This window comes from Eumetopias jubatus, unplaced genomic scaffold (assembly GCF_037043125.1).
Source record: "Eumetopias jubatus isolate StellerSeaLion01/CBP00866 unplaced genomic scaffold, mEumJub1_p1.0 scaffold_12, whole genome shotgun sequence".
NCBI classification, from domain to species: domain Eukaryota; kingdom Metazoa; phylum Chordata; class Mammalia; order Carnivora; family Otariidae; genus Eumetopias; species Eumetopias jubatus.
In genome coordinates, this window is record NW_028274818.1 from 78,431,622 (window position 1) to 78,457,530 (window position 25,909).

The following is a 25,909-nucleotide window of genomic DNA, read 5'->3' on the forward strand; positions in this document are numbered from 1 at the left end:
CTCTCCACCTCCTGGCAAATGTGGTGCCCCTGAGCCCTAATACCAGGCCGCTCCAGGCTAAGTGCACTTCAGGGCCAGCAGGGGGGGGTGGCCCAGTGGGTTCCCGGGGCCACCGGAACAAAGTTCACACTGGGTGCCCCAGAACAACAGAGACTTCCCCTTTCACCATGCTGGAGGCCAAAAGTTTGAAATCAAGGTGTCAGCAGGGTCGTGCTGCCTCTGGAGGCCTGAGGGGTGAATCCTTGCCTCTCCCAGTGTCCAGGGGCTCCAGGGGCTCCTTGGCTTGGGGCCGCTTCCCTCCATCCGCCCGGTCTTCACGGGCACCTCTGCCTCTCTGTTGCAAATCCTCCCTCCCGCCTCCTACAGACATCAGCCACTGGGTCTAGGGCCCACCCTAAATCCAGAATGATCTCATTTTGAGATCCTAAACTTGATGACCCCTGCAGAGACCCTGTTTCCAAATAAGGTCACATTCACAGGTCCCGGGGCGGGGGGGGGTCATATCTTTTTGGGGGGTGGGAGGGGTCACTCTCAACCCATGGCAGGTGCAGTGAGAAAGCAAGGGAAAGCCAAAAGGATGAGCAGGGGGAGGACGTGGGGGAGGCACCCGAGCTGGGCAGGGACAGAGGGCCACCAGGGTGCACTCCGTGCTGGGAAAGGCCTCTGCAGAGCAGGAAGCAGCCCAGCAAGGCCGAGAGGCTCCTGAAGGCCCCAGCTCAGGACAAACAGCTATGTCTGACTCTATGACCCAGAGTGTCTTGCACCACCTCCCCTGGGCCCTCTGGCCCGGTGTCCTGGCACATGGGGTCCCTTGGCCAGCCGTCCTGGAGGAGACCCCCAGAGTCACGTAGAGGCGGCTGCAGGCAGGGCTCCAGGCCCAGGGGAGATGTCACCCAGACCTTGTTTTGGGTTCTGCAAACATCACCAGCCCTGCTCCCTCGGAGGTCAGGGTCCAGCCCCTGCAAGTGACCAAGCTGTGCCCTCCACCCGCCCCTCACCCTCGAAAAGCAAATGCCTAGAATTCCACAGGATTCCCACAGCAGAGGGAACAAAGGCTGGCTAGGAGCCTGGTGGGGTGGGGGGTGGGGGAGGGCCTGGGGGGGAGGGAGGGAGGCCTCTCGGCCCCCAGCACACACATATGCACACACATACGTGAACCACAGAGCTGCCTACATGCATGTCTGACCGCACAGGCAGATGTACACTTGACCCCGTGTGTACATGTCGCTGGGATGGAACGTGGGGGGACACATTCCCCGAGGGGTGCCTATGCAGGTGGAGCCTGAGGGCTGACTTAGGGAAGCCAGCCTGGGTTCAGATCCCACGGCTGGAACCTCAGGGGAGTCCCTCAACCTCTCTGTACCCCGGTTCCCTCTTCTGAAAATTGAGATAATAGTACCCACCCCAATGGGTTGGCGAGAGGGTTAACGGAGTTAATACACGTAAGCGCTGGGAAGCCTGGTACACAAGAAGCGTCACGTAAGGGCTACAGTTACGAGCATAAACCACAGGTGTGCTTGAGGCTACCCACCAATACACAGAGACGCGCACAGGGGATACATGTAATCCAGATAGAAACTTCATGCAAACAGATACACAAAGAGACGTATGCGCCCACACACACACTCATACACACACAGACACACACAGATGCATTCAGAATATAAGAATGCATGCACAGGTGCTACATGCCTGCACGCAGCCCCTCCGGCCAGCCCCCCACCTGGGTCGCTCCCCTTCCAGTGCTTCCCTTCCCCTCCCCCACCTCCCGGGGCCGGCTGGGGACAGGACACATCTGGGTGCGGCCCTGAGGCCAGGGGAGACGTCCCCGTCCTAGCGCACCTGTGTCATGTTTCCAGTTGCAACACGCCATCCCACACACGGTGGTTGCTGTCTGACCACAGACACCCCACTGCCCCCCACCGCGCTGCCGTTTCCCCCGGGGCACGGCCTAAGGCCTGACAGTGGGCCCCAAAGTGAGAAATGAGCTTCCGCCAGAAACCAGAACACAAACCCAAACTGCAGCAGCTCCCTCAGCCTCCCTCCTTGGATCAGGGATCAGCATCCCCAGCGGGACCCCGTTTGGTCATCAGCGTCCCACTCCTGACCCTGTGGACTGAAACCTTTTGTGTGGGGGACAACAAAGGGCGTTTCTGATCCAGGACTTGGGGCTTTTCATTCCTTCAAGGCCTGCATTGTGGGCCGCCTCCGGCATCTCCACCCTGGGGCAAGAGTGGATTCTGGGCGGCACAAAGCCCCTGGGTGTTTATGGGGGAGGCAGGAGGTAGGAGAGAGCCAGACGGTGGGGCTCTCGCAGGCCGGCTCTGTCTCCTCCCTGAGCCTCATTCTGCTCATCTGCATACGGGGCTAGAAGAGCACCACCTGTTGGGGCCCAGACTGTGCCCTTTCCGCACTTGGAGAAATGCCCCCCCTTATGGGTCTCAGCAGGCCGAAGCCCTGCTTCCCACTGGGAAGACTCCTGGGAAGACTCCAGGCTCCTGGCAGCTAGGATGGGGGCATGTGACCCGAGCTGGGATATCAGGTCCACAGTTCCGGACAGAGCGGGCACTAGGCCACAAAGAAGCAGGAATGGGGTGGGGGGGGCTCCACAGCAGGTGGCAGGGACACCCACCTTCTGGACCAGGCCTGCAGCCCCGGGGCTGGAACCTCATCTGAAATGTTCCTCGCTTAAAGGCACTTTCTATGTCATAATCGTAGCAAATGCTTACATGCCACTTTCTGTGTACCAGGCTTCCCAGTGCTTGCATACATTAAACTCAGTTAACCTTTCTGACAACCCTCTGAGATGGGTCCTATTATCTGGATGTTCAGAAGAGGAAACTAGGCACAGAGAGGTTGAGTGACTTGCCCGAGGTTGCAGAGGTGGGATGTGTGCCCCAGCGGGATGGCTTCCCTCAGTCAGTCTAGACCATAGTCTACAGAGCTCCTAACCCTCTTGGAATTTCCTGGGTGATAGGAGTGTCTTTTGTTCTAATGAGGGGACTCTTGGAGGGCTCCTGGATATGGGCTGCTCTCCCAAAAGACCAAGTGGTGATTAAAGGAATTTTCAGCCCCATCCTCTGTCCGCAGGGAGGGGAGAGGGGCTGGAGATTGAGTTAATGATCCATCATGCCTACATGATGAAGCTTCTGTAAAAAACCCTAAACTATAGGCTTCAGCCACCTTCCAAGGTGAATGCATCTATGGGTGGCGGGGAGGGTGGCGCACCCCAGCTCCACGGGGTCAGAAGCTCCTGTGTTCGGGACCCTCCCAGACTTCACCCTATTGTATCTCTTCATCTGGTTGTCCATAATCCATAGGTTTCCTTTATCATACCCTTTGTGATAAACTGGTAAACAGAGATGTCTCTGAGTTTTGTGAGCTGTGCCAGCAAATTATCAAACCTGGGTGGGGTGGGGTATGAAGATCCTCAATTGCAGCCAAGTCAGACAGAAGTGGGGACACTCTGGGGACCTAATATTTGTGACTGGTGTCTGAAGTGGGGTCGTCTTGTGGGATTGAGCCCTTAACCTGTGGGGTTAACTCCAGGTAGTCAGGGTCCGAACTGAATTAAATTAGGGGATACCCAGTTGGTGTGCAGAGAGTTGGAGAACTGGTTGGGGGAATCCCTGCATATTTGATGTCAGACGTGTTGTGAGTAGAGAAACAGCTTTCTTTTATCCTCATGGATTAAATAAGATAATGCACATGATAATGCTCAGTATTTCTTCTTGGTAGTATTTGCCTTGTAACATGGTAATGGCAGGATTTATTTGAGCTTCATGAAATAAAAACTGACTAGGGGTCCCCAAATTCAGAGGATCTGTGGATTTGGATAGGAAAAAAAATTACATTTTATTGCACTAGCCTCCAACTGAAATTTAGTATACAACTTCATTTCCTAATGTAGCAACACCCATGGTCCTGTGACTCTGTCACCAACAGGAATCACAAGGGTTTTTATATCCCATGACTGTCACTGCAGTTATACTTAGCTAGCTTCTTTTGTAAGCTGTGTATTTTATTTTGTGGGGGGGTGGGGAGGCATTGAAAAAGATCCTGAATACTCAACTCTAGTTACTGAAATGCATGCCCAAAACAAAAACAAAAAGTGCCCAAGTGTTTAAGGATAGGATACTGATGTTAGCAACTTACTTTGAAATGCATCAAAAAGATAGGAAGGCAAGATAAATGGAGAGATGGCAGGATAGAGGGATGGATGGATGGAGGAATGGATGATGGATGGATGGATGGATGGAGGAATGGATGATGGATGGATGGATGGAGGAATGGATGATGGATGGATGGATGGAGGAATGGATGATGGATGGATGGATGGAGGAATGGATGATGGATGGATGGATGGATGGAGGAATGGATGATGGGTGGATGGAAGGTGGAGGGTTAGAGAGATAGAGAGAACAAAGGATGGATGGATGGATGATGGATGGATGAATGGATGGATGGATGGATGGATGGATGGATGGATGGGAGGTGGAGGGTTGGAGAGATGGAGAGACCGAAGGATGGATGGATGGATGATGGATGGATGGATGGATGGATGAACGGATGGGAGATGGAGGGATGGAGAGACCAAAGGATGGATGGATGGATGGTTAGATGGAGAGGGATGGAGGGTTGATGGATGGATGGATGGTTGGGTGGAGAGATGGAAGGATGAAGGATGAAGGGTGGGTGGGTGGATGGATGGATGGATGGATGGATGGATGGTTGGATGGAGAGATGGAAGGATGGAGGGTGGATGGATGGATGGATGGATGGGAGATGGAGGGATGGAGAGATGGAGGAATGGAGAGACTGCAGGATGGACGGATGGGCAAGTGATAAAACAAATGTAACAAAATACAATGCAGGTGATATGTACATGGGTGTTCACTGGACAATTCTTTCAACTTTTCTATACATTTGAATATTTTCACCATAAAATATTGGAGGAAAATATTCTTAAAAGAGAGGAAAAGATGACATGAGAAAGAAAAGAACATTCAAAGTATGGGCAAAGACAGAAGATTCACCTTGAAGATCAGCTTTATCAAGTCCTCATCAAAATCAGATTAGACAGAGAAGGAAAAGAACAAAAGAAGGGCAAGAACCAGACACAAAGTGCAGGTCTTAAGTTACTGTAAAATGAAGGGGGAAAAAAAAAAAACCCAAGTTTCCCTATAAGGAAATTTCAACATCTAGAGCTGTCAACGCAGTGGCTTCTGGTGACATGTGGCCAACTGAGCCACCAAAACATGGCTGGTTGGAACTGAGACGTGCTATAAAACACACACCCAGTTTTGAAGACTTGATACAAACACAAAAACAAAAAAGGATGGAAAATACCTCAGGAATGTTTTTAAAACATTGATTACGGGCTGACATGTTACTACTTTGGGTATATCGGACTCCATCAAATATGTTGTTGAAATTAATTTCCTCTGCTTCTTTTTCACTTTCTTAAACACAGGTACCAGAAAATTAAAACGGCACACGTGGCCTGCATTAGTTATGTTTCTACTGGGTAAGACTGGTCCACAGGAAGTGCCCACCATGGAAACTCTGAGTTGACCAAGATACACACATTTCTCCTGTGCTTGTAGATTGTTCTTTTGGAAGCCAGCCAGATGTGAGTACCCTGGGAAGGGCATCAGCACTGCCCTCTGCTCACCTTCGAGCTACGTGGGTTTTTTGGTCTTGTTTTTGTTTTTTTCATTTTTCTCATGGTCAGTACCTCTGGGAAATACACTGTCCAACTAGAGCCCAAGATATTTGGACATAAAGTAAAATCTTTATATGGGGCCTGTGGGTTTCGCCAGGCTGCCAGAGGGGGTCCTCGGGATTTGGGGACATCCCAGTTGGGTACTCTGCCCTCCTTCCCTTTGAGGGTCATGTGGTTTCTGACCGTTTCTGACCAGATGACTGTGCCACCCAAAGATGGTCACCGTGTCCACATGAGGCACTGTGTGACAGTCGCCTGACCCTTCTGAGTGGGCAGTGGCAGAGCCCCAACAGGGGCAGGCATGAGGATTGGCACTTCTGGTTCCTGCTTCAGGGAAGGAAACCGTGGGAGGAGTCCAGCCAAAGTGACGGAGGCCCCACTTCCCCTTGCCGGAGCCTGACATGGAGCTAAGTCAGGCCCCTGCACCCCGATACAGATCCCAAAGGGAGCCTGGGCAGTGGGGATACCTGAGCTCTGGGAAGTGGACCCGGACTGGGCTCATTGTCACTATTGTCAGCAACTCATTGGGAGGCATTTCCTGGAATGGGGCCCTTTTGCTGCCCACCTGGTCAAGCTTGAGCCTTTTTCCTCCTTATTAACACAATTCGAGCAGGTTCCAAGAGCAGGTACCAGACAGGCATTAGCTCATTTAATCCCTACAGACCCTCAAGGGTCCCTATTTTACGAATAAGTAAACTGAAGCACAGAGAGGTTATGTGACTGGCCCAAAGTCACACAGCTCCGGGCCTGTATTCTGGACAACCACTCCATGCTGCCTCTTGGAGGAAGGGCCAGAAACCCAAACACAGCACCCTAATACACAGACTCAGGGAGAACCCATGCCGCTGTGGGCATCACCAATCACCAGTCACCCAGCCAGACACCCGGGAGGTGCCCCCAGCCACCCCAATCCTGACAACACTCAGCCCCTTTCTCCAATCCCTCCCCTCACTACCAAGGGACCTGGGGCAAGCCACTTGATTTCGCTGTGCCTCAGTTTCCCCACCTTTAGAATGGGGATAATGATAGGCCTATGTCAGAGTCATTATGAGGTTGAAGTGGGGTTGTTTTTTTTTTAAATTAAAATACACACATAGGCACACATATATTAACATCAGGGCTTACTGTGGTCCTTGGCACAGAGTACGCGCTCAGCACTATCTAACTCCCTTAGTCATCGTCTGTATCCAGAGCCCAGAGCAGTGGATAGGACACCAGAGGCCCCACAGCAAATGTCTGAGAGATCCAGTCAAGTCCCTCTCCAGCAAGGGTCCCACGATGGCTTCCTCAGGAGCCCGAGGATGAAGCACAGCACCCCAGGCTGTCTTGGGGGCCCCAGCTGATCTCCCCACTCCCTCCTCCTGCCCACGAAGATCCCTCACCCTCCAGTGAGCTCTGACAACACAAACCCCATCCTGCCTCAGGGTCTTTGCACTTGCTGCTCGGCTGCCCAGAACATTCTTCCTCCAACACCCTGTACAGCCGGCTCCTTCCCATGCTGCAGGTTTCAGCCCACGGGCAACTCCTCACGGGACCCAGCACGTGGCCCTCCTCCAGGTGTCCTCAGCTGGATCCTGCCAGTTAGCCCAGTACCCGGCAGGTACACCAGTAGGTGCTCAACAAATGTTGGTGGGATGACCATGCACAGATCAGTGAATGAACAAATGAACAAATGGGGTCTCGTCCCGATGCATGGTCTGTAGTCTGGGAAACTGAAGTTCATTTGAGGTGACTTCACAGGTCACATGCATCGTGGGAGACAGAGCCAGAGTCACCCGCACAGCTGAGGTTATTACTGTGAAATGTTCTGTAAGGACAAAGGGACACTTACGCCATGCAGACATGGCTCTAGAAGACTTCCTCTTTGACTTGCCTCTAGCCCCCATGGGACAGGAAGTAGCATCCCAGCTGCTGAGTCACAGCCAGGGGCTAGAGCACCTCATTTCCAACCATGGCACCAGGACAGGTGTTCCAAAGTCAGCCCCGTCCCCCGTCCTCAGCTCAGCTAACAGCAAGGCTGCTTACGGGAAAGACACTGCTGGGGAGGGATGAGGCAAGCAAGCTGGAGAGAGGAGAGGATTGGATTGTGGTGTGTGGTCTGGACCGACGTGCCAGGAGCAGGGGGTGGGGGGAGCAGGACCAAATTAGGATTTCAAGAATCGCTGGGCGCACCAGGTGCCTACACTCTGCTGGGTGCCACTTAATCCCCCATCAGCACCCCTGTGATGTGCGGAGGACAGTTATCGTCACTTTACAGATGTAGAAACAGGGCTCAGAGAGGTTGAGGGCTTTGCCCACGGTCACACAGCAGGCCAGAATTCCTTCAGGGCTGCAACTCCGGAGCCTCACCCACAGCGTTCCAACTGATAGTAAACCACCCTTGGCCGCCTGCCAAGGGCTTAGAGCACATCACGGCCTTCAATTTTCTTACAACAAACTTACAAGATACGGGCTGTTGGTAGCTCCATTGAACAGATGTGGAATCTGAGCCTTGATAAAGGGAGACCACTTGCCCAGAGTCTACACTTGGGGGCTGATAGAGGGGGGATTCGAACCCAGTGGTCTCCAGAGCCCACTCGTTCCCTCTGCACCCAGCTGCAGCAGTTGACTGAGCCCACCTCCTTTCTCAGACCCCGTGCAAGAAGCCGGTGTTTCTCCCCCTCTCCCTGTGTCTCCTCTGGGGTCGGAGCCCAGGCCTCTGAGCTCGGGTCACCATGCCTTCTCATGTCCCTCCTGCCCCAGGCTATTTTCCGGAACCCTGGCTGTCCCAGCATAGGGATACCTGATCCCTCTAGTCACATGTACAGTCTCCTGCAGTGGCCCCGCCTGATCCCCCCAACCCCTTGGAAGCCCCTTTTAAAGAGTGAAACAAGGCTGGGACTGATGCTGAGGGACAGAGAGCACCCCAACAGCTAGGCTGAGCCTGAGCAAGTAGCAGTGCACAGGTGACATGTTGGCGCCTGCGAAGAGCAAGGCAGATTCAGGAATTTACGTAACTACAGAACGCAGAACAGCAATAAAAATGCCCTGATTTTTCACTAGCCAAACACAGCCCCCTGGAGGCCAAGTATGTCACGTTAAGAAAATACCTGCACAATGGGCCTGGCTCAGCCAGGAGCCTTGGAATCTTTTTTTTTTTTTTTTAACAGCTTTATCACAATACAATTCATATATCACACAACTCACCCCTTTAAATGCACATCGCAATGGTGTTTAGTCTGTTCACAAAGGTGTGCAACCATCAGCACCAGCAATTTTAGAACATCTTCAGGACCCCCAAAAGAAACCCTTTAGCTATCACCTCCCTATCCCTTACCCCAGCTCACCCCAGGCTCAGCAACCACTACTCCGAATCCCCAGTCTCTATGCATTTACCTATTCTGGACATTTCGTATAGATGGAGTCATGCAATTCGGGTGCTGATCCCAGAAGGGGTTGCTGGCTCAGATGTCCTGGGGCTGTAGGATTCTCCCACCCCTACCTCCAAGATGCTGCCCAGGCCTCCAGGGAAGGGTCTAGGCCAAGAGGGCAGAAGAGCCCAGAATTCCAGGCCTGTCACCAGGTTTTAACCTTCTGAGATGATCAGAAAACGGGACCCCCCGGGGCATTGGCCTGTGTGCACCAGCTCACCTGGGCACATCGGGGGTGAGCTAAAAAGCCACCCCAATCTGGGGGGAGTACCTAATCACGGTGTGATCTGGACAAGAAACTATCTCTCGGTTTTCTCATCCGCAAAGTGGACTAATAATCGAACCTCCTAAGTGCTTGTGAAGATTAGACGGGTGGACGCGTATAAAACACTTAGCACGAGGCGTGGTGCACAGCAAAGGACACACAAATGTTCCTCATCGGTGAGTATTACTGTCGAGACTGCTACCCTCCGGGGTCGCCGGAGCAGCCCCCCCCACCCCGGGGGGGAGGCAGGGGAAGAAAGGGAGAGGGAGAGCTGTATGCTTTGGGGAAGTGAAGAATCATCAGACGGCAACTTTCTGGAAACTGCATCCGGGGGCTGAGAAAACCAAGCTGGTGGTCAGGTCACATCTGTTGCCTATCACCGGAGGAGAGTCCCGACACTGGCGCCCACGGCATGGTGGTCTTGGAATCGCCAAGGAAAACGCAACACAGTCAAGCAGGGGATGGAACAACACTCCAGCTTCAGCGGCGGGCTTCGAGCCCCCGTGGACCGTGGGGCCCTCCTGACAGCTGCTGGACGGCCAGCGGCCTGCACACCCCCTTCTCGTGTCATGGAACGAAGGACCCCGTCTTCTCCCCGTGGGGGACAGACATGGCAGTGGGGCTGGCCGGGTGCCATGCGATGCTTGCCCACACTGAGTCTGAGACAGGGAAAACCAGCCCACAGGAGGCGAGAAGAGGTGTTTGGGGCCCAAGTCTGCAGACTGCATGCCCCAGAACAACGCCGATCAAACCCCAATATCTTCTAGAGCTGAAGGGAAATTTAGAGGCGATCTTGGTCCAGGGTTTCCCAGAAGCAGCCATATGGACATCTGGGGCTGGATCGTTCCCTGCTGTGGGGGCTGTCCTGGGCACCATGGGATGTTTAGCAGCATCTCTGGTCTCTGCTCACTCGATATCAATGGCACTTCCCCCTTACCCCTCACCAGTTGTGACAACCAAAAATGTCTCTGGGGGAGGGGAGGGGAAATCGGTTGAGGACCACTGATCCAGATAAATCCTGTCAGATTACAGATGGGGAAATAGATGTCTAGAGAGGTTAAGGAATCAGAAGCGCTGCCCTCGTTGGGGTCTCTATGTGGCGCTGACCCCACAGTAAAGGCTCTCTACACATTATCATCCTGGATCCCTGCCACCACTCTGGGAGTTACCACCTCCCTTTCAGACTTCTGAAGCTCAGAGATGTCAAGCGACTTGCCCCAGGCCACACAGCAGGAAAGCGGACATCAGAGCCAGGCGTCCCTGACTCCAAGCCAAGCAGCGCCTCCCCCCACCCCCAGCCACCCATCCACCCCTTCTGGGAGCTGAAGGTGAACTTCACTGCGGGAGTTTTGGTAAACAGGCAACAAATGCTGGCAAATTCTTCCGTCGCATCTGTTGACATGTCTATTGTCAACAGCAAATATCTGTGTGTCTCCACTGGGATCCTATTGGCTCCTACCAGTCTCTCTGCAGTCTGTCAGACAAGGGTGGAATGACAAGCTTCCAAGCTGATGGGCTACGCATGGCCCACATTATCCCGGGTCTGGGGGGGGCGGGGCAGGTGGCCCTGGTGAATATGTGACCATCTGTTACAATAAAAGAAGCTATCAGCTGGATGCATGCTCAGGACGTACTTGATTGAACACCTGAGTTCTCCAAGTGGGAAACTGAGGTCCAGAGAGGGGGAGCGCGTTGCTCCAGGCTGCACAGGGAGCTGGAGCAGGGCTGGAAGGATTTTTAACAGCTTTATCACAATACAATTCATATATCACACAACTCACCCCTTTAAATGCACATCGCAATGGTGTTTAGTCTGTTCACAAAGGTGTGCAACCTTTGTTGGAAGGAGGATGAGCTGTGTTCGTGGCTTATTTGCTTTTCTTTAACAGCTTAATTGGAATCTCATTCACATAACCAGACGATTCGCCAATTTACAGTGTACAATTCAGTGGCTTTTCGCAGAGTTGTGCAATGATCACCACCATCCACGCTAGAACATTTTCATCACCCTTCCCAAAAATCCATACCCATTAGCAACTGCCTCCCACTCCGGTCTTCCCCCAACAACCCCTACCCCCGGCAACCACTGGCTCATTTCTGCCTTGATGGATTTGCCTCTTCTGAACATTTCCTATAAATCGTACATGATCTTTAAGGACCGGCTTCTTTCACGTAGCACTGTGATTTCAAGATTCACCTGTTTTAGAGCATGTGTAAGCGCTTCATTCCTCTGAAAGACCGAATAGTATTCCATTGTATGGACAGACCACACTGTATCCATCCATCTGGCGATGGACGTTCCTGTGGTGGCCGTTTGCGTGTTTTCTGATTAACTCCCATTGACTGCGGTCTTCCTAGGTGTCAGCCCGAGCACCTGCCTTGCAGACAGATCCCACAGCCCTATTGGAGGCAAAATGGTTCCCATCTCACAATCAGGGAAACTGAGGTTCAGAAGAGCCACAGGACAGCTCAAGGATGCAAATCAGAGCTACTCCCAGAGGTCTCAAACTGGCCACCTGGGGGCCACCATGGAACGCGCTGTTTGGTTTTGCCTGGAGAGTATTCCACAGTTGTTTGAATTAGCTGCCTACATTTGAAACTTGGAAGTTTGTGTGTTTTCTAAAAAACTTTCTAGCTTCTTCTGAAAAAATAAATAAACAAATAAATAATAGGAATCACAAGATCTGGCCAAACAGACCCTGCCTTTCTCCTTCTAGGAGGTTGGGGACAGCTGCTGAAGGCTGGTGCCATCCCCTTAGGACAAGCCTGAGCTCTCTACTACCCCCCAGCCCACCTGCCTGGTTAGGTGTGACTATCCAACCCGGCTCACCCAAGACCATCCTGGCTTTTAAAATTTTATTTAATTCTTTTAGCACTGTCCCAGTTATAAACCGAAGGCCCCGTGTCCAGGAAACCCCCTCCATCCCGGGCAAGTCGGGATAGTCGGTCACCCTGCTGGCTCTGGAGCCTTATCACCTGCCAGCCCTGCCACCTAGCTCTGCCCCCTGAGCACCCTGCACTACAGAACCTCCCCCTTCCTTTGTTGGGTGGTTGCTGGTTTTGGCCCATGGTCTTTAACCATCTCTCATTCTGCCCACATCCTCCAGGGCCGATGCCAAACCCCAACTTCTCATGGGTCCTCAGCAAGATGAGAAAAATGAAGAGTCTGAATTCTTTGCTAACCTGGACTCACTCCCTGTCAACTCTCATCCTTTCTTCAGAGACAGGAGGCCTTCCTGCTGTTGCGAACATCCTTCTTTTTCTGAAACCCTGGGAGGCGTGTAATGGCTTGGTGAGGTTTTTAATGTGCTCATTAGTGAAAATAAGAAGTTAGCAATCTCACGGCCACCCTCAAGAATTTTCTTAATAACCTTGAAATTTTAATAGACTTGAGACTTGGAGACTGTGAGTACGGTTCAGAATGTTGCAGACTCACACCCGTGAGTCTGGACTCACAGTCCATGCTTTATTGGGATTTCCTTAGTTTTTCCTAATGTCCCTTTGCTGTTTCCAGGATCCCAGCCGGGACAGCACATTACATGTAATCGTCATGCGTCCTTGGGCTCCTCTGGGCTGGGACGCTCTCTCAGACTTTCCCTATTTTGATCACCTTGACAGTTTTGAGAAGTATTCGTCATGCATTTGCAGAATGTCCCTCAGTCGGGATTTGTCTGATGTGTTCCTCATGATCAGAACGAGGTCGTGCATTTGGGGAAGAAGACCACTGAGAAGAAAGAACATTTCGTCACAGTATATGTGACAAAGGGTATATGCCTTCAAGATGACCTGTCGCCGTTGGTGTTGTCCTTCTCACTGAGCTGATCAAGGCAAATTATTTGGAAATCTGCATAGGAGATTTACCCCTCTCCCAATTAAAAAAAAATTAATTGTCAGCAAAGCCCTAAATTCTGGCTCTCATCACTGCAGACTCCAGCTGGCCAAACGGGGTCTGCCAGAGGAAAGAGAGTCCCCTCTGTGTGCCAGGCCTGTGTGGGGCATTTTCATTTCACACAAGAGGCTGCCTTCTGGCAAAAATGGGGCTCAGCCTCCCCAGTTTACAAGCAAGGCTCAGAGAGGTGACTACAGAGCCCCGGGGTCACACCGTGTGGGAGGCAGCTGCGTAGAGTTTGAACCCACCAGCTTCCCACCTGCCTCCTCGAGGTTGTGCTTGCTAAAGCTAACTGCTGGTGAGCAGGAAGAAACCCAGGCCACGGAAGGGGGGCAATTATACCAGCACGGATCCTCTGCCTTCTACCCATGGGGTATCATGGGTGGGGGGCTGGAACCCCATGGGTAACTTCAGAGGCCTCCCCCTGCTGCTCCTGCACCTCGAGTTAGGAAATTAAAAAGGTCAAGAGATGAGCTGCAGGACACCTCGCCTGAAGGGCCCCACCTGGCATCGCCCCTCCCCCCACTCTTTATACAGGGCGTGCTGGGTGCCCACCCATGGGGAGAAGCCTGGACGGTTCATTCAGGGAGTCTTGGCTCTCTCCCTGGATCGTGCCCTGAGGCTCATCTCCATCATCCCCCTGCCTCCTAGCAGAGCTGGGCAGGGATCAGTGAAACCAGAAGGGTTTACTCCTAAGGGCAGAGCTGGGACTCCCGGACCCTACTCTTGACCTCTATGTGCTCCTTGGTGCCCTCAAACCTGGGAAATGCAGCTCAGGTTCCCCCACCAGAGCACCGGACCGGGGGAATCCTGCGATGCTAGTTTACCCCTTGGGAGATTCCTTCCTGCTCCCAGGCTCTCGGAGTCCTCCTTGTAAAATGGAGTAAGAGCTGACTCCCTGGGGCATGCCCTGTCCTGCCTGCCTCCCTTCCCCGCGCCCGCCGCCTGTGACAGCAGCGCCCCCTTCTGGCAGGGTGCCTCTTAACCCCCGTGGCTCTTCCCTTGCTCTCTGTCTCCCCCTGCAGGTCACTTGAGGAAGGGCAGCTCGGTTGAAAGTCACCAAGAGGGACACCGAGCCAAGTTTCCAGATTTGGGCACTCCTGGGTTCCGATCTCGGCTCTTCCACTTACTAATGGAACCTTAAGTGTGCCCCTGACCCCACCAAAACTTAACCCAGTGCTTTGTCGTTTGTAAAATGCAATATAACACATTCTTTATGTCTATTTTTGGTTGAGGCATAAAACCCTTACAGAAAAAAGGAAAGGCACACATCTTAAGTCACAGCTCAGTGAGTCAGCACAAAGAAAGCACACTCGTGAACTACCCGGGGCAAGACCTGGAACACGGTCGGCATACCAGAAAAGTCCATCCTTCTCACCCCCAATCACTGCTCACTCCCTTTCTCCTCCCCAAATATAGGCACCAGCCTAAACTCCAACACCACACACCATGTATATTAACACCCTCCTCTTGGTTGTGATGAGGATCAGATGCGGGTCACGTGCGCCGCAAACCACTGAGCACAGAAAAGCGCCCCATGTGTGGCTCTGGTGTCCTGTTCTCTTCCACACTCCCCACTCCTGGTCAGTGGCAGAGTCCTTTCCTCGTGGCTGTCTTTGTAGCCCATGCTGAGTGCGGAAGAATGACCAGCTAAATGGCCAGTGACCAGAACATCTGTGCCTCTGGGTGGTAACATCTGCCCAGAAAATTACCATCCCTGAGCCTTGTCCGTTGTGCATCCAAAATACCGTCATTTCTGCCCACCCGCCCCTGGCTCCCTGCCCAGGCTAGCCTCTCTCTCGAATTAGCGTCTCATCCTTCAAATGGCCCACATCTCCTCTCCAGTCTACCCTCCAAACTGCAACCAGGGTTCTTTTTCTAGAACACAGATCTCATGAATCACTCCCCGGCTTGCAACACTCCATGGCTCCCTAGCACCTTCAGGATAAGAGTCACACCCTGCTCAGCATTCAAAATAGTCTTACATCTGTTAGAAGGGCTATTATAAAAGGGAGGTGGGGAGAGAAATAACAAGTGTTGGTGAGGAAGTGGAGAAAAGGGGACCCTGTGCACTGTTGGTGGGAACGCAAACTGGAGCCACTGTTATGGAAAATACTATGGAGGCTTCTCAAAAAATTAAAAAACAGAACTACCATATGATCCAGCAATCCCACTTCTGGGTATTTATCCAAAGGAAATAAAACCACTACCTTGAAAAGATATCTGCACCCCCATGTTCACTGCAGCATTATTCCAACAGCCAAGACATGGAAACAACCTAAGTGTCCATCAACAGATGAATGGATAAAGAAAATGTGAGATATATATATATATATATGTATGTATATATATATATATAAAATACCATTCCACTATATAAAAAAAAAAGGAAACCCTGCTATTTGTGATGACATGGGGGGACCTTGAGGGCATTACACTCAGTGAGATAAGTCAGACAGAGAAAGACAAACACTGTATGATCTCACTTATATGTGGAATCTAAAAACGCTGAGCTCATAGATGCAGAGAACAGGTTGGGGGTTGCCAGAAGCCAGGGTGGGGCAGGGAGTGAAATGGGTGAAGGTGGTCAATAGGAACAAATTTCCAGTAATAAGATAAGTCAGTCCTAGGGATGTGATGTATAGCATTGTGACTCTAGCTAACAACACATTATTGTATACTTTGAAGTCGCTAAGAGAATAGATCTTAAGAGTTCTCATCTTGGGGCACTCAGGTGGCTCAGTCAGCTAAGCATCCGACTCTTGATTTCAGCTCAGGTCTTGATTTCAAGGTCATGGTATCGAGCCCCGCCTCAGGCTCCATCCTGAGTGTGGATCCTGCTTAGGATTCTCTCTCCTCCCTCTGCCCCTCCCCACCCCACGTGTTCTTGCTCTCTCTCCAAAAAAAAAAAAAAAAGTCTCATCTGAAGAAAAAAATGGTAACTACGTGGGTGGTAATGGATGTTAACTAGACTCACTGTAGTGATCATTTTACAATATATGCCTATATAAAATCATTGTAATATACCTATCCTCTCACCCTGTGTGACTCTTGCATCTGGGCCTTTGCACATGTTGCCCCTGCTTCCTGGAAAAACTCACCCTTACTTCTGTCCACCACTTGGTTTTCGGGATACAGCTCAACTGTCCCCACTGCTGAAAAGACCTCTCCTTCCCACTCCCTGTGCTGTCCCCTGAGTGCCCGATGTTGGAGTTCATGGGCTGTTTAAAGTTGCCCTTGTGATGGGATACGAGGAAGGAGTGTCTGGGACAAGCCGTGCCCGAGGTCATCCAGCTGGGAGGCCCCACCACCCCACAAGCCTACCACGGGCACCCGGCTGCTCCTCTAGCTGAGCACCAGGCAGCTTTGTCCTGGATCTGGGCTTTAGCCTTCTGCAGCCTCTCGGCCTCTCCGGTCCTCCCTGCAACCCTGCTTCCTCTGCCGTCCATCAGTGTCAGCCAGCTGTTGGCCGGAGCAGCTACTTCCTCCACCAACCAGCCTCTCATCCATCACAGCAGCCCCAGGACTGAGCTCAGCTGCAGCCATCGGGCCCCCAGCCCCCCCGCCTGGAGTTGGGGCTTCCAGCAGCCTCTCCACTTCCTCCCAGCTCTGAAGTCGGCACCTCCTGACAGCAGCTGGGTGGGGGCAGGCCCGAGGAGCCAAGGAGACCCCCACACACACACCCAGCTGTTCGTAGGCAACCCCTCCCCGCCCAGACATGCTGACAGAGCCCTTTTGCAAGCATTGCTTCCACGAGGGGCCTCACAGCCACCCAGGAAATGGGAACTCTGAGCCCTATTTCCATAGCAATGACAGCAGATGTCTATTGAGCACTTACTATGTGTCAGACCCTCTGCCACGAGCACTCCCTGCCTCTGCTAATTTAATCTTTAAAAACAAAACAAAACAAAATCCCCATGAGGTTGGTTCTGTTCTCCCACCTTCTGGGTGGGAAGACTGAGGCTCTGGGAGATGCTGTGACTTGCCTCCCGCTGGGAAGTGTCAGAGCTGGGATTCAAACCCAGGTTGAACTACTCCGGAGCCCACACTCCTTCCACGGGCACCCTGTGGAGGGAGGGAGGGAAAGAAGGCCCAAGGCTTGGAGGGTTTCCAGCTCAGAGAGGCATTCACCAGGAGCTCTGAGAGATGCGCATGATGTCAGTGGGCTGAGAAGCCCCGAGGGAGTATGCTTAGCAGGGGAGGCAGCCGGAGCAGCACCTGAGAGACTGAAAGACACCCAGATACACACACACACACACACACACACACACACAGTGTGAGACATGTCTGTGGGATCTGGGCATGCATTAGCGTGACTATGTGTGCATGCACGCATACATGCATGTGTACGTGTGTCTGTGTGTGCACACTGTCAGGAAAAGTGATGAGATATTTTGAAATAGGCAAAAAAAATTACTGGGCGCCTTGCTTAGTGCACCCTTCTTGGTTATTTTGGCCTCATCTTCAAGCTATGTGACAACTCTAAGTTGTAGCAAACTGATTGTAATGCAAATTATCCTCAGTCTCAGAAATACAAATGAATTGTATCCGGCACAGATACACTTGCTTATTGCCCTGTGGATATCGACCAGCTTTGCACCTGTTTGTACATTCAGACCAGCATTCCTGATTGCGGACATATGTGTGTGCTTTGTAATGCTCCTTTAAGTTGGCTGCTACGTCGTCTGTGTGCTTTGTAATGCTCCTTTAAGTTGGCTGCTACGTCGTCTCAGTTCCTCCATTAACTGATGAGTTAAATAAAATCTTTGACACATGTTCAAGGATTGTATATTTGCACAAGACTCATGAATTTTAACTGTGCTCATGGGCCTGCTTTCTCAGCGGCTGCAAGTCCCCTGCCTTCGTGCCCCTTACCGCCTCTGACTGCACACAGCATTCCTCTCGGGCAGGTATGCCCAGACCAACGGAGGTTCATGTGACATTAGTCAGTGCTTTCCATGTGTCCCGCTCTGGACTGAGCTATTTAAGTGTCTGAGCTTGTGACATCCAATGCTCCTGGGAGGCAGGTGGTCTCCTTACCCCCACTTGGCAGATGGGGAGACTGAGGCTCAGAGAGGGTGAGAACGTCAGCTGGAGAGGAAGTGGTGAGGCCAGGCTTTGAAGCTCAGCAGCCTGACTCCTGCACATGCGGTTTCCCCCACTGTCTACAAGTGAGTGGGGTGGTGGGAACCTCCCGCTCTGACCTGAATCAGGCAGAAGGAAGTCTGGTTGTGAAGGATCCTGTTTGCTCATGGTGATTTTCTGTCAACACCTGGGATCATTATGAGTGGGAGTAAGGGGAGCACTGTGGCACCGACCACCTCTGCTCCAGCCCAACTCCCCCTCAGACTCCATCCCACAGCACAGGCCAGCCATCCCGCCTGCTCCAGCACAGAGAAGGTGGGATCCAGGGCTCCTGGGAGCTGAACCCCAGCACTGGCATGGAGAACACAGAACATGATCACTCCCTGAGTACTCTGGGCCAGCCCCATCCAGGCGCCCTGTCCTCACCCCAGGGAGGCACGTCCTGCCTCATCCCCACTGGACAGAGGAGAGGACTGAGGCTCAGAGAGGTTAAGTAACTTTCCGAAGGTCACAGGGTAGAGGTGGAATTTGAACTCAGGGCAGAGTGTCTCCTAGTCCTGGGACAGATTCAGGCTGCCTTCCCCAGGCCCTCAGGGGTGGCAGTCACTGCTATCCCAGCCAGAACCCAGAAGGGACTGCAAGGGCTGGACATTGGTCCCCTGGCCCCCACCTGCTTTCTGCCTGGGGAGGTCGGCAGTCCTTTTTTTTTTTTTCCCCTAGAGAGAAAGAGGGGGTGGGGAAGGCGGGGCCAAGGGAGACAGGGAGAGAGGATCTTCAGCAGGGCTCCAGGCCCAGCAGGGAGCCCAACATGGGGATCAACCGCAGGACCCTGAGATCACAACCTGAGCCAAAATTAAGAGCTGGATTCTTTTTTTTTTTTAAAGATTTTATCTATTTATTTGAGAGAGAGAGAATGAGAGAGAGAGCACATGAGAGGGGGGAGGGTCAGAGGGAGAAGCAGACTCCCTGACGAGCAGGGAGCCTGATGCGGGACTCGATCCAGGGACTCCAGGATCATGACCTGAGCCAAAGGCAGTCGCTTAACCGACTGAGCCACCCAGGCACCCAAGAGCCGGATTCTTAACCGACTGAGCCCCCCAGGAGCCCCTAGGCAGTCCTTTCATGGGGAGCTGGAGGTGGGCATGCCAGGTGGGCCAGACCCACCCCCCACCCCCTTCTCCAAGAACAGTGTGGGGTCACCATGACTTCCCACCCTGTCAGCTGCAACCGGAATATTGCTGCCAGAGCTGTGTCCCTCCACACTCAGCCTCCATTCCCCCAACACCGTGATCATGCTCCCTCCACCATGCACAAGGCTAGCTCATGTGCTAAACTATGTGGTACCAGGTTAAAAAGAACCTCCCCGCCGACCGTGCTTCCTGTCTCAGCAAGTGGCACCTCCACCCACACATGTGCACAACCCAGGGAACAAGGAGGCCTCCTTACCACCTCCCTCTTCTCCCCTCCCCCCCACATCCAAACCCTCACAGTGGCAGAGACTGCTGGCTGCGCCCCAACCTCCACCCGCCCTTCTCTCATAGTGATAGAACCCCCAGGGTCTAGCTGGGCAAGGCCACTCAGAATTCAGACTACATCTCCCAGACTCCCTTATAGCTAGGGGTGGCTAAGTGATTAAATTCTGGCAAATGGGGGGTGGCTGGGTGGCTCAGGTGGTTGAGTGTCTATTTTTTTTTTTTTTAAAGATATCATTTATTTATTTTTGAGAGAGAGAGAGAGCAAGTGAGCACAAGCGGGGTGGGGAGGGGCAGAGGAAAAAGCAGACTCCCCGCTGAGCAGGGACCCTGATGTGGGACTCCATCCCAGGACCCCGAGATCATGACCTGAGCTGAAGCCAGAAGCTTAACCGAATGAGCCATCCAGTCGCCTCGAGCATCTGACTCCATTTCAGCTCAGGTCATGATCTTGGGGTTGTGCAATTGAGCCCCACATCAGGCTCTGTGCTGGGTGGGGAGCCTCCTTGGGATTCTCTCTCTCTCCCTCTCATGCTCTCTCTCTCTCTCTCTCAAAAAAAAAAATTCTGGCAAATGGGATGTGAGCAAAAGTGATGTGTACAACTTCCCAGTTCTGCCCTTACAGGAAAGGGTAAGTCCTCCTCCTTCTTCACTCCCTTACCTTCTCCTTTCCCTCCCCACTAGTTATAGTGCAGGACACGGTGTGATCTATTTGGACCATAAGAACAAGGACAAGAGCATAGGAATAGCAGAGCAACAAGGTAGAAGGAGCCTGGGTCCTTGATGGACAAGAGCATAGGAATAGCAGAGCAACAAGGTAGAAGGAGCCTGGGTCCTTGATGCCTTGGAGCAGCCAAACCAGAACCAGAACACGTACACCAGGACTGCATGCAAGAGGGAAAAGAGGGTTCTTTCCCTCTCTTTAAACCAGTATTTAAACCAGTACTTTGAGTCTCTGAAGTGGGCAGCTTGGAATCTGTACTCCACCCAGTAGAATCACCACGTTCTATGCATTTTACCTCCTAATTATTACCCATGTTTATCTACTTCTTTCAAATCTCCACCAACTTCACCCCAGACTAAGGCATGACCCCCTCACGCCCTTCACTTTCTGAGTTCCAGCCTCATGGGCCTTCTGTCAATTACTTGGAAATATGCTCACTCCTGCCACAGGACCTTAACACATGCTACCACCTGGAACAATTTTTCTTCCTCTCATCATCTAACCATCTATCTCCCACTTTTCCTTCAGATCTCAGCATGGCCACTATTTCTTCCAGGAAGCCCTCAGTGACTGCTCTGACTAGAGCAGAGTCCCTGTTATGCACCCCCATAGCACCATGAACTCCTACGTAATACATACCACAGCTATAATTAAAAACCCCATGAAGCCCTCTCAATTTTGCTGTGAACCTAAAACTGTTCTAGAGAAAGAGTCTTAAGGAAAAGTTAACCCAAAAAAATTCCATGAGATCAGGGTGCCTGGGTGGCTCAGTCAGTTAAGCATCCAACCCTTGATTTCTGCTCAGGTCATGACCTCAGGGTCATGGGATCAAGCCCCACGCCAGGCTCCTTGCTGAGTGTGGAGCCTGCTTGAGTGTCTCTCTCTCCCTCTCCCTCTGTCCCTCCCCCCCACCATGCATGAGTGTTCTCTCTCAAAAAAAACAAAACAAAACAAAAAAACCCGCACTGACCAAAATATGAAATCATGTACGCACAGGAAAGGAAACAGTCTAAACATCCACCAAGAGGAAAGTGGTTGAATAAACTGTAGACTCTGCCATATAGGAGAGAATTATACAGCTGTGAGAAGGGGTAGAGGCTCTCTCCTGATACTGCACTGGGCCTATCTCCAGGATATGGGACTCACATGAAAAAATAAAAACAAAATCCAATCCAAAACAAAAACAAAAAATAAAAACAAAAGCCACGTAAATCCAAAAAATAAAAAATAAAAACAAAACCCTGTATGCAGGGTTTGCTATCTTCTGATTATATCTGGGGATATATACACATTTGCTTCTTTTTTCAAAAATAAACAATGGAGGCAGAAAGCATAAACTAACAAAAATAGTTACCTATGAAGGAGGGAGGCAATAAGTAAAGGGAACAGGAGTGGAAGTTAGAATTCCCTGAGTATATCTTGTTTTAGAGTTTTTTTTTTAAGATTTTATTTATTTATTTGACAGTGAGAGACACAGCAAGAGAGGGAACACAAGCAGGGGGAGCGGGAGAGGGAGAAGCAGGCTTCCCGTGGAGCAGGGAGCCCGATGTGGGGCTCGATCCCAGAACACTGGGATCATGACCTGAGCTGAAGGCAGATGCTTAACAACTGAGCCACCCAGGTGCCCCTTGTTTTAGAGTTCTTATTTTATAAATGTAAACTGTTTATAAAAGTATAAAGCAAAGACAAAAAAAAAAAAAGCAATCTCCTAAAATAAAAAGAAAAAAACCCAACAGGAATGAATAAACCTGGCTGAAAGTCAACTGGGCAACTACAACTTGACAACTACACGAAGAAGGATCATTGGAAGTATCTTTAAAACAGCACTTTGATTGTACATCCCTTATGGCTTTATCCTAAGGATCGCAGAACCACAAAGAAACAGAATCACAAGGCAATCTTCAACTGCCCTCCATCATTTTATAGGTACTAATTATACTGGTATCATTACTTTGAAACTATTAGCTTTATGTCCTAAGAAAAAGATAAGAAATCATGTTAATGTGTTAGAAACCAAGATTTTCTGTGTAAGAAAAAAAAGAGATACAGAAACAAAATCAAAGAAGTTAAATGAAAACCTTGTAATCTTAAATGTGAATGAGTTCTCAGTTTCTCCAGCTTGAAGCCTAGGTTCAATGATAACCCAGCAGCAGTGAGCACCCTGAATGTCTAGATTATAGTGCCTAATTCCCATTGATCACCAGAAAGGACAGGACTCCTATGAGAAACAGCTGATTCCAGGTAGAAACCACGTAAGATGATCCTGGGACATGCTGTCACGCAGAAATCAAAGAAACCGTCAGAGGCTACAGAGGTGATGTCAAAAGGATGCAGGACAGGGCACCAAGGGGCTCCCATTTAGTTGTGCTGGGCATGGTTCTAAGCATGCATTTGCAAGTATTGTAAGTATTAACTCACCTCATTTTTAATCCTTGCAACATGCCTTTTAGGAGAGTTGTATGATTATGCTTATTTTACAGATAAGGAAACTAAGTCCCAGGGAGATTAAGTGAGCTGCCCAAGGTCATGCAGTAGATAGGTGGCTGAGTGAGAATTTGAATCCAGGCCATCTGACTCTGGAGCCCATGCCTTAGTCATCTTCTCAGTTGCCTCTTCATTAATGTTAGATGTTCAGCATCAAAGTAGAAAAGGAAAATAAAGGGATGCCTGGGTGGCTCTGTTGGTCAAACATCCAACTCTTGGTTTTGACTCAGGTCAAGATCTCAGGGTCCTGGCCTCAAGCCCCACATCGGGCTCCGTGCTCGGCGGAGAGTCTGCTTCTCTCCCTCTCCCTCTCCCTCTGCCCCTGCTCACTCTCTCTCTCTCTCAAATGATAGATAGATAGATAGATAGATAGATAGATAGATAGATAGATAGATAGATAGATAGACAGACAGACAGAAAGAAAGAACAGGAAAATAAAGCAGCTTGGAAGAGGCCAGTCACTGGACAGGGGAGTGGGGGAAGGCTTCAGAACCACGGACAGCACCCCTAATCATGCCCCCCCACTCATCAGTTCAGCTGTGCCTATAGGCACACCAGGGTGCTCGGGCTTGGCTTAAGGGCCAGCTGGCATGTGCTCAGCCCCATATCTTGGTCAGCTGCACACTGAGCTGCCATCATCCCAGCCTCCCTACTGGCCACTCCTCACATCCTCCTGACGTGCTCGGGGCCATGCTGGCTCTCTCCAGGACCATCACTGAAGAGCAGGGATCACGTCATGCCAAGGTGCATTCTTACTCCCCAGATGCGGAAACTGAGGCGGAACTGAGGGGAAAGAGAGGTACTGCACTGACTGAGGTCAGACTGCTGGGAAGCAGCTTATCCTGGCGTCATCCCCCTTGTTCACCTCTTTTCTCCTGTTGGTTAATCATCATTGGAAGGCTGAGCATGGGTGCTGGTGGCCCATGCCGAGGAGTGAGTCACCCTCATTTTGTGTGTGTGTGTGTGTGTGTGTGTGTGTGTGTGTGTGTGTGTGTGACCTCCCCAGCTGCAGCTGTGAGCTGGGGAGAGGGGTCTGGGCACACGAGCTGGAGGCAAGAAAGCTGCTTTTCCCAGCAAGAAAGGAGCCCGCTATCCAAAGCCCCCCGGATGACTCCTGCCCTCCTCCACATCCATACAGCACCCAACCAAGTCTACCTGGGCACTGTTCCCTCTTCACCAAAGCCACCACCCTGGCCCGGGCCACCATCAGCTCTCTCTGAGAAGCCGGGAGATTCCAGATATGTTTTGAAGGAGGGATTGACAGCATTGTGATGAAATGCACAAATGAACATATTTATCTGCTGCCAACATCAGTGTGCCTCTGTTTTCTACCCAGACCTAATTTTCTTTCTTTTTAGACAACGAGTAAGGTGGCAATCCCAGGCTCTCCACAAGGCCAGGAGGCTGGGCCAAACCCCCCCAACTCTGCCCTCAACCGCCCCCCACCCGCACAACTTCTGCTGGAGCTTTTAAAGAGGCAGCAAATCAATGATCATAAGCAAGGGCTCCACACTGCAGTGATCAAAACACGAGGAAATAAAGAGGGGAGAATCATTATAGCTTAAAAGGGATTTAAGAGATCTACCAGCCAGAAGCAACGGACAGACCTGGTCTCCCGATGTGAACCAGCCACCCACAAAAATACAGTTAGCAGACAGTGGTGGGAAGATGTGATATTAGAGGATATTATAGAATCATTAACTTCGTGTAGGTGTGAGAATGGTAATTAAATGAAAATGTGGATATTTAAGGGCGAGTTCTTTTCACTTAGAGATACATTCTGAAGAATTTATGGATGAAATGACCTAATGATATGATTTACAGCAGGATAATCCAGCAGGGGCTGGGGGGTAGGCGGGTGGGGGGGGCGGGGATGGTGCTGAATCAAGGTCATCTGTAGGAAGCTGCCTTTAAAAAGAAAAGAAAAGAGGAAGAATGAAGGGGGGGAAATCGGAGGGGGAGACGAACCATGAGAGACAATGGACTCTGAGAAACAAACTGAGGGTTCTAGAGGGGAGGGGGGTGGGGGGATGGGTTAGCCCGGTGATGGGTATTAAAGAGGGCACGTTCTGCGTGGAGCACCGGGTGTTATGCACAAACAATGAATCATGGAACACTACATCCAAAACTAATGATGTAATGTAGGGTGATTAACATAACAATAAAAAATTTTTAAAAAAAGATTAACCTTCACATCCACTTTCGAAAAAAAAAGAAAAAGAAAAAGAAAAGAAACAGAGAAAGTTGTATCTTTCCCAAAAGACATACTTCACATGATTGCAGTAAATGTGCTGTGTCTGGAACTGAGCCAGCCTGGCAGCGCTCAGGGGAATGTGGCGGGGCCATGCCTTTTGGCCCACTGGGCGGTGGTGACACCTGCTGATCATTATACTATTATTATCCTCTTTACTTTTGTGTGTATCGGGGCAGGGGTGGGAATGAGGGTTTGGACTACATGGTGGGGTTCAAACCCCGCCTCTGACACTTCTTTGACCTTGGCCAGTCACGTCGCCGCTGTGTGCCTCAGTCTCCCCATCCGTCAAACGGGATGATAACGTCGGCCTGATGGGGGCGCTTGTTGCGAGCCACACGAGCTGACACTCAGAACAGAGCCCAGCACGTCACCGGTCAAAAAGAAATGTTAGCTCTGATTACTGCTATTAGGAAATATTTGACTAGGGCACCTGGGTGGCTCAGATGGTTAAGCGTCTGCCTTCGGCTCAGGTCATGATCCTGGAGTCCTGGGATCGAGGCCCACATCGGGCTCCCTGCTCCTTAGGAGCCTGCTTCTCCCTCTGCCTTTCTCTCTCTCTGCCTCTCTCTCTGTCTCTCATGAATAAATAAATAAAATCTTA